Genomic DNA, 9547 nt, shown 5'->3' on the forward strand with positions numbered 1-9547 from the left:
ATGGATGGATGGATGGATGGATGGATGGATGGATGGATGGATGGATGCGTGGATGGATGGATAAGTGGATGGATGCATTTGCTAGGTGCCAGGCATTTCTCTAAAGGCTGAGGATATAAATACATGCAGGCAAAATCCTGCCCTTGAGGAGATGACACTTTAATTGGAGAGATAGCACCTAACTAGGAACTGGGGTGGGACTAGGTATTTGGGCCCCAGCAAGGTTGGGAAATGACTGGGAACCTGAGCTAGACGCCTGGCTCCAGGCAAGAGAAATCAAAAGCTGCTGAATCAGAGCATGCCCACAACCCAGGGTGGGGGACCAGTGTGGGAAGGGTAGGTTTTTCCTGTTCCTTGCTCTTCTGGGAATGGGCCCATCTCTTCCTGTTGGAGTCAGATCTAACTCATCGGTCCCTCCTTTATCCAATCCAAACCAATCCAATCAATCTTCGTCATGCATTGTACCAGGATTTAGGAGCACAGGACCACAGTGAGATAAGCTTCCCTTCCCCCCAAGAGAAGTGCTCAGCCCTTCCTCTCATTTTCAGTAACCCTTCCTTTGTTTCTTCCTCCCTCTCTCCTTCCTTCCTTCTCTCTCTCTCCCTCTCTCCTCTCTCTCCCTCTCTCTCTGTCTCTGTCTGTCTCTCTCTGTCTCTTTCTGCCTCTCTCCCTCTCTCTCTGTGTCTCTCTCTCTGTCTCTGTCTGTCTATCTCTCTCTCTGTCTGTCTCTCTCTCTCCCTTCCTTCCTTCCTTTTGTTCTAGGACTCAGTCTCCTCATTTTGCCCTGGCTGGAAGTACAGGGCACTTTCACAGCCCCCCTCCCCCCCACCGATCAGCATGGGAGTCACCTCATCCCTTCTTTGGCAACCCCATTCCCAGGTGCTTTTCACACTGATGCTGTCTGGTGGACTTAGCCCAATGTAGCTCAGAACTTTTGAACTCAAGAGATTGCCTATCACCACTGTTATTCAATATGGTACTAGAATCTTAGCTTTAGCAATAAGAGAAGAAAAAGAAATTGAAAGCATTAGAATAGGCAAAGGAGAGACTAAGTTATCACTCTTTCAGATGATATGATGATATACTTAGAGAATACTAGAGAATCAAGTAAAAAAAAATCCTGGAGAATCAAGTAAAAAGCTCCTTGAGATAATAAATAAAGTTGGCAAAGTTGCAGAATATAAAATAAACTCCCCTAAATCATCAGCGTTTCTATATATTACTAACCAAGCCCAACAGGAGACAGAAAGAGAAATTCCATTTAGAGCGACTGCAGACATTGTAAAATATGTGGGAGTCTACCTGCCAAGACAAATCCAGGGACTATATGAACACAATTACAAAACACTTTTCATACAAATAAAGTCAGGTCCAAATAATTGGAAAAATATCAGGTGCTTGTGGGTAGGGTGAGCTAATATAACAAAAATGACAATTCTACCTAATTTATTTCTTCAGTGCTGTACCAATCAAACCACCAAAAACTTTTTTAGAGTCAGAAAAAATAATAACAAAATTCATCTGGAAGGACAAAAGGTTCAGAATATCAAGGAACTGAATGAAAAGAAAAGCTAGGGAAGGCGGCCCAGCCAGACCGGATCTTAAATTGTATTACAAAGCAGCAGTCCTCAAAACCACTTGGTCCTGGCTAAGAAATAGATCGGCGCAATAGGTCAGGTACACAAGACAGAGTAGCCAATGACCCCAAAACTCCAGAGCTCACTATTTGACAAAAATTGCTGAGAAAACTGGAAAAGAGTGGGGCAGAAACTGGGCATCGGCCAATATCTTACACCATTTACCAAAGAAAAGTCTAAGTGGGTACACAATTTAGATAGGAAGTCTGATACCATAAGCAAATTGGGAGAGCAAGGAATAGTTTACATGTCAGATTTATAGAGAATGGAAAGAATGTATGACCAAACGAGAGATAGAGAACATTATGCAATGCAAAATGGATGATTTTGATTTCATTAAATTGAAAAGTTTTTGTACAAACAAACAAAGCCAATGCAACCAAAATTAGGAGGGAAGCAGAAAATTGGGAAAGAATTTTTATACAGCGTCTCTGATAAAGGCCTCATTCCTAAAATACATAGAGAACTGAGTCAAATCTATAGAAATACAAGTCATTTCCCAATTGACAAGTGATCAAAGGATATGAACAGGCAGTTTTCAGAGGAAGAAATTAAAGCTATCTATAGTCAGATGAAAAGATGTTCTAAATCATTATTGGTTAGAGAAATGCAAATCAAAACAACTGTTAGGTACCACGTCACACTTGTCAGACTGGCTAACATGACAAAACAGAAAAATGATAAATGTTGGAGAAAATGTGGGAATATTGGAACACTAATTCATTGTTGGTGGAGCTGTGAGCTGATCCAACCATTCTGGAGAACAATTTGGAACTGTCCACAAAGAGCTATAAAAAGGTGCATATCCTTTAATCTAGGGCTGTATCCCAAAGAGATCATAAAAATGGGAAAAGGACCCAAATGTACAAAAATATTTATAGCAGCTCTTTTTGTGGTGGCCAAAAACTGGAAACTGAGGGGATGCCTATCAATTGGAGAATGGCTGAACAAGTTGTGGTATATGAATGTAATGGAATGCTATTGTGCTATGAGAAATGATGAAACAGGTGGATTTCAGAAAAACATGGAAAGACTTATGTGAACTGATGCCGAGTGAAGGGAGCAGAACCAGGAGAACATTGTACACAGCAACAGCCACATTGTGCAATGACTGACTTTGATAGACCTAGCCCTTCTCAGCAATGAAAGGACCTAAAATAACTCAAAAAGACTCATGAAGGAAAATGCCATCCACATCTAAAGAAAGAATTAAGAAGTCTGAATGTAGATTGAAGCATGCTATTTGCTCTTTTCTGGGGAGGGTTAGTTTTTTCCCCCCTCATGGTTCCTCCTATTTGTTCTAATTCTTCTATACAACATGACTAATGTGAAAATATGTTTAATAAGAATGTATATGTGGAGCCTGTATCAGACGGCATGCTGTCTTGGGGAGGGAGGAAGAGAAGGAGAGGGAGAAAATTTAAAACTTATGAAAGTGAATGTTGAAAACGAAAAATAAATCAATTTATTTTTGAAAAGTCATTCTAGGAACTGGACTCTCTATGGCAAGCTGAATAAAGGGTATATTTTTATTCAAGTGAATCTTTCATTGCCTCTAAAATTGTACCCTTTCGGGTTAGATCCAGATATGCTTGTAAATATTTAGTCTGGCTTTCCAGGGTGAAAATGTATAGGTGACACAATCTTAAACTAATCTGTATTATTGACATTTTTTTTTTTACCAACACTTTAAGTCTAGACAATAAAAAACAGCAAAGATTAAAAAAAAAAGGGATGGCCAAGCTCAGTCCCTTTGGCAGCAGGAATCACACATGGGAGCCCCCGTGCCCACCTCAGGTCTGCCCGTGGTTATTTAGACATAAATATCAATATAAATTAGGGGCCCCATCCCCACGTGGCAGGACGAGGAACCAAACCTGTCCCTGAACGTTAGGAATTTTCCGAACTGGGGGCTCCAAGATGCTGTGATCACACCACTAATTTTTCATTGGATAAAAACTCTCCCAAAAAGCCGAGGAGGAGACCTGAGCACCTTCGTGCTGTCCTGTCCCCAGGCTGAAAAGCAAGTTAATTGTTGTAATGGAGAGCAGGGGCCCAGGCGGGAAAGGGGGCAGGATGGAAGGGGGGGGTCACGCGAGGAAAGCCCGCGCCCTAAATCTCCGATTCTCCGGGGAGAAGGAGAGGAAGGCAGGACTCCTACGACTCGGGCCCTCCTTCCTCCGCGGGGCCACCCGCTCCCATCGGCAGCCCACGCTGCCTTTTCCAGAATCTTCCGAGTCCCTCTCCCTTCCAGTGTCTGTGTCCAACCCTCCCCCAAACATGCTCGGGGCTCCCTAGCTCTAACAGAGCCTCCCTCCCCCCCCCCCCCCAGTTTCGCCCCCCCTTCCAAGACCAAACCAGAATGTAGGAGGCCTGTGGAGAGCATGGATACACAAGGGGTCGGGACCTTTCCAAGGGCCGAGCCTTAAGGGAAATCTGTTCTGGGAGGGGAGGGGGTCAGGGAGGAAGGATGTCTCTGGAGTTCAAGTCCAAGCAGGGCGAGATTTTTGAGAGGGAGAACCAAGTCCCAGGGTATGCAGATTTGGGAGATATTCAATAAACGAGTCCGAAGGCCAGGTCCCAGTGCCTGACGAGGGGCGAGGCAGAGATCAGCGGAAGAAAGCCCAGGCTGCTTGTCCAGCAGGCTCTGGATCGAACAGTCAGCGAGCCCGTAGTAGGCGCCTGCCCTCAGGGAGCTTACAGTCTAAAGGGTGGCCTCTGACGGGGAGCCTCGGTCGGTGACCGCCGGCGTTTCCTTGACTGCGGGCCCTCCTCTGTATCTAAGAGCTGCTCCTGCCCAGAGAATCCTCTTATCCTCTTAGACATGCGTAATCTGGAACACCTGTGAGAGGGGGCTCCGGCGCCCCCTCCGGAGGAGAGACCTGGAGAGTCAGCCGGTGGGAGTGTTGGCACCTGGAGGCTCTGGGTGGTTCTTCGGTTTACTCCTCGGTCTTGGCTGGAAGGTGACAGGGTCTCCGCCCCGACCTCCCAGTGTCCCATAGCCAGTGCGTGCCTCTCCCCATCCTGCCGGGAGCCCTCCCTGGATCATTCCCCCTCTCCCCAATAACCCCCCAGGCTTCTTCTCCATCCTGTCCCTCCCCCCACCTCCTAAGAAGAGCCCAGGTGACCGGGTCGCCCCTGCCTCAGCCCCCTCCTGCCTCCGGTCTACCCCCGCTTGGAGGTTGACTGACTGCCCCAAGGGCTAAAACTCCTGCTTGCAGGTTGCCTGGGTGTGGTCTGCACCCGACCAGGGGTACCCCAGCTACCCACAGCTCTGGGTGAGTCCATCCCCAGGTGGAGCAGCAGGTACCCTACGACAGGGTTGGGTGGAGCTGCCTGAGGATCGTGGGCAAGAACCGGTGACCATGGGCTTATCAGCGGCACTGACCAGGCTCACCGTGGAGTTTTGGGCTCCTGGACCCTGCCCCCATCCCTGTCCAGCTGCCCTCTTCCTCCATGGTGGCTTGGGCAGCTCCGGGGGTGCCATCCATAAATGCAGACTCTCATGGCCTCTGTCATCATTGCTTCCCCATAGTGGCCCCTTCACACAGTTCCCCTGGCCCAGAGCCTGAGGGCTGGAAGCGCAAACTGAGCCCTTGGGCCTCCACACTGACCAGACCCACTTGGACCCGGGTTGGCACACACACTTCTGAGATTCTCCTCCCAGACACACCCTCTCTGTCTGCTGGAGCCTGTCCTGCACATGCTGTGCTCAGATGGTCACCACATTTCCTTTCCCACTTCTCGGTGCCTCCCCCCCCCCCCCCCCCCCCTAAGCCCCTACTCTCCCCATCCCTCCCTGCTCTCAGGTAGTTGAGCTTATGATCCTGTCACCCCAGGGGCAGTTTTCCTTACCCACACCTTGATCACCACCAGTTTGCTGGCAACCATAGTCAATGAAGCTGCCCCAAAACAGCCAAGGTTTTGTCTTCTGATGGGGTGAGCATTCTTAGGGCAGCCTTCAGTCACAGTGTTTGAGAGCCCCAGGTTGAGTACTCCTGCCCCCATGGATCCCTCCTCCCTTCCCCCATCACTCTAGGGTAGGGGGTCCTAAACCAGGGTCCACAGACCCTTAGCAGGTCCACGGAAAAATTTCAGGTTGTCTGTGAACTTGGGTTGGAAAAAATAAACCTTTATTTTCATTAACCTCTAACTGAAACCTAGAGTTTCCTTCAATTATTTAAAAACTTGATTCTAAGAAGAGGTCCATAGCTTTCCTCAGACTGCAAAGGGGTCCAGGACATGAAAATGGTTGAAAACCTCAGGCCTGGAGGGCCTAATACTGGTGGCTCCCAGGCCTGGGAAGTGCTGACCGGAATTGCAGGCTGTGGCTGCCAGGGATGACTCTGCTAGAGGGGCCTGCTTATGTGCCAGGGGTCCTGGGGCAGCAGGCTACCTCCCCCTGGCCTGTGCCTGACCCCACTTCAGATGCAGTCTCACTCTTCTCACATGACTTTTGTATCAGGGACTGCCCTGAAACAAGGAGGTCCTCTGATGGACCGATGGTGAAGGTAATGAGGAGAGTGAAGATGAAGGTGCAGATGAGGAAGATGGAGGAGGAGGAGTTTGGTGAAAGGATGGCGGGGTCTGTGGATTACACATTGGTTGAATGGCTGACTCCAAAGAGAAATCAATCATCAGTTCAGGAAGGTGCCCAGTGGAGTTTCCTAGGAATCTGTGCTTGAGCGGGGCTCCTCGTGTTTGCTGCTGAGACAATGCTGAGAGGAGTGATAAAAGGGAGAGTCAAAAAGGTGTGGGAGCAAGAGCCGGGGCTGGAATTAAATAAACTGGAATTCTGGCAAATATGGTCACAAATGAAAAGGGATGCTCTCCTTGATATGGACATTCCGACTGTGCAGATCTCGGCTCATCTCCTCCCGCCTGTCCTGTGGGGCTGTAAGCTCACTCTGAGGGGTCCACCTATGTGCCAGAAGCCTTCCTTATTTCTCCTAAGATGCTGAGGGCATCAGTAGGGCACCAGCCTTGCCAGGCTGGGCCTTGGTAGCCTTCATTCTTTCCAGATGACTGGCCTATACTCCTTTTGGACCATCTGTATTGAGGCTGCCCTTCCTTCTGGCTCTCCTTCATCAGCCTGCTCCCACTCATCCCATGCCCTCCGAGTGCCAAGGGCTCCCTGGGAGTCAGCCTGTGACTGGGCCTCTGTTCTTTGTCCCTCAATAGCAAGAATGCCAGTCACTGGTGTCCCTCTCTTCCTCCAGGAGCACATCTGCTCCCTGGGCATTGGGCCAGATTCTTGCAGTCGAAGCACCAACCACAAAGCATCCCTCCCCCACCCCTTCCATCCCCTTTGACCTGCAGGCACGCCCTCTTGCCTCTGTTTCACCAGCGGCTGACCATAGCCAAACAGTGCCTGACCAAGTGACTGGCCTCCTCTGTACTCAGGCAGGCTACTCCCACGACAATTCCGTGCACTGACTTTGGGAGCTCGAATCCCTCCATTTGGGGGGATCCATGAACAAGCCCTTGTCCTCCAGTAGCGATGCCTTCCTGAGCCACAGGGCACCTCCACTGCCAGAGGGAGCAGGCACTGGAACAGGACTTGGTGGAGGCCAATGACCGTAGAGGCCAGTCGCTGTGACTGTGATAACGCCCTTCCAAACACAAAGGCTTCATTGACGAATTAAATACCCAGTCACTCCCCAGCGGTGCTCTCCCTCCCCACTTCCTTCTGAACCAAGTATGGGGCTTGGCTGGGGTGGATGGGCCTCGGGGGCTCAGTCTCAAGGCTGTCCAAGGAATGAGTCTTGTCTGCTTGGCCCGAGGCAGAGCCGAGGAAAGCCGGGCTGGGAAGGACTTCCCGATGATGTACGCTGTGAAAGGGGAGGGGCTGCCGTCAGTGGGAGCGCCTGGGAAGAGGGCTTGGAGCAGAGGCTTGAGAAGGGGCCTCATTTGAACTCGAGTCCCCAGGATTCGGGCTTAGCTTCAGTCTCAACTAAGGTTTCTCCGTCTCTCTCTCTATAGAGCCTTGGCGCAGGATCTCCCCTGAGCCTTGCCAGAATGGAGGAGCAGGAAACCCTACTGGGGGGCATCCTCAGCTTAAAGCAGGGGTCCCCCCAATTTGGGGGTCACACAGCAGGCGGGAAGTGCCTGTCCTGGGAGCCTGGCAGAAGGATGTTTGTTGTAAGCCTAAGTGGGCTCTGTAAACTGGCACTGAAGCCCTTGGCTGTCAGTCAGCCATCAAGCATTTTTTAGGCCCTTATTGTGTTAAAGGCATAGTGGACATGGCAGGGGAGATGGGTAGAAATCAGTCTACCTTCTGAGGGAGAGGAACCTAGAGGAACCCTCTGGTGCCAGATGTGGGTGTGCTGGGCTCCTATGCACTCCAAGGGAGGCCATTTTGCTGGTGGTAGTATGCTGCCCCCAGGGCTGGGACCTGGGCAGTGGCATGGCTGAACAGGAGGAGGTGGAAATCTCTGGCTCAAGGTTCGGAGCTAATCTCAGGGCTCCATCACTTCCTAAATCTCTTCTCCAATAAGGCCTAGTCCAGACCCGCTGGCATTGCCAGAGGGATGACCAGGTCCCGCCTACCCAGAGCTTCGAGGAAGTGAGGCCTTTGACTTCCCAGGTGCCAGCTTGGGGCTCAAGCTCCTCTCAGACCTTGGGCCAGTTGCCTCCAGACCTAGCCCCAGCTAAAATCCCTCCTCCTTCAAGAAGCCTTCCCTCTGTTGGCAATCTCCAGCGCTGTCTTCTCCATTAGACTGGCAACTCCTCAAGGTCTTCTTGGCATCCCCAGAGCTTAGCACAGGGCCTGGCACATAGGAAGGGCTTCATCAATGCTAACTGACCGACTACTTTACTGCCAAGGATCAGCTGCTTGCTGAGAATGAGCAGGACTGGGGTTTTCCCTGGTCCTGCCAGAGACAGACGTGCCCAGTCTCCATGTTCACAGACCTCCTCTCCCTTCGAGCCCCTGCTCCTACCCGCCTTCTCCTGAGGGCTCTTCCCACAGAGCCCCTCTCTCCCTCCTAATCTGTCCTTCACACTTGGTCACATTCATCTCCTATCCCAGGGTGTGACCGGGAGGGGCCATTTCCTGGACTATTGTGTTTAGTTGGGGCACCGGCCTTTAGGAAGGACATTGATAAGCTGGAGGAAGGGGGGGGGGGGGGGGGGGGAAGGAAGGTGTCTCCCTAGACCCAAGTGAACGTTTCCCTGGATGTTCTTGGTGAGGAGCTGAGAGCACGTTGCCAAGGATGCCCTCGTTGGGCTGGTGTCTTCTTAGACAAGAGTCTGTCAGGCTGCAGACTCCTAGAAAGCAGACCCTGCGCCGGTCATGGCTTTGCATGCCCAGGCCCAGCCTAGTGCCTGGAACATAGTAGGTGCTTCTAAGGGTCAGTGCTCTCTTTGATAGGAGCAGCCCCAGAGGGCCCTGGACACAAACCTCATGCTGCTGGTTCCTTTTGGGCTCCAAGGTTCAGACATTCCTCCTTTACTCAGAAAGAGGCAGGAGAAAGAGCACAGAGGAAAGATGTGGCCCCCAATTCTGCCAGGGGGCAGGTGGCTGAGAAGCCAGGCCCCAGTCTTGGAGTCAGGTCCTGGCACAGCCATGCACTGGTGGCACCGGGCCAGTCTCTTCAGCCCGCTGAGCCTCCATTCCTGCCTCTGTAGAACGAGGTCAGCAATCCTCACCCTCCTCCTTGTCAGGCCTGCTGTAAGGAATGTCTCCCTGTCTCCACCAGACTCCCACCTGCCCCTCAGGGTCCTTCTGCTGCCACTGTCCCTTCTGACAGGGAGGATCTCATATGGGAACCTCCCCTCACCACTCCCTAGGGGAAAGGGTTCCTGAGGGCACCCAGAGAGGCCAGTGCTTTCTCCAGAGGAGTGAACATTCCAGGCTCCCTGAGAAGATGGTCAGGGCTGGCAGGAGGCAGTATTTTGGAGCAGGGGAG

Source organism: Petaurus breviceps, unplaced genomic scaffold, assembly GCF_028583685.1.
Source record: "Petaurus breviceps papuanus isolate PSGF00001 unplaced genomic scaffold, PetGlider_PUasm1.0 174, whole genome shotgun sequence".
Taxonomy (NCBI): domain Eukaryota; kingdom Metazoa; phylum Chordata; class Mammalia; order Diprotodontia; family Petauridae; genus Petaurus; species Petaurus breviceps.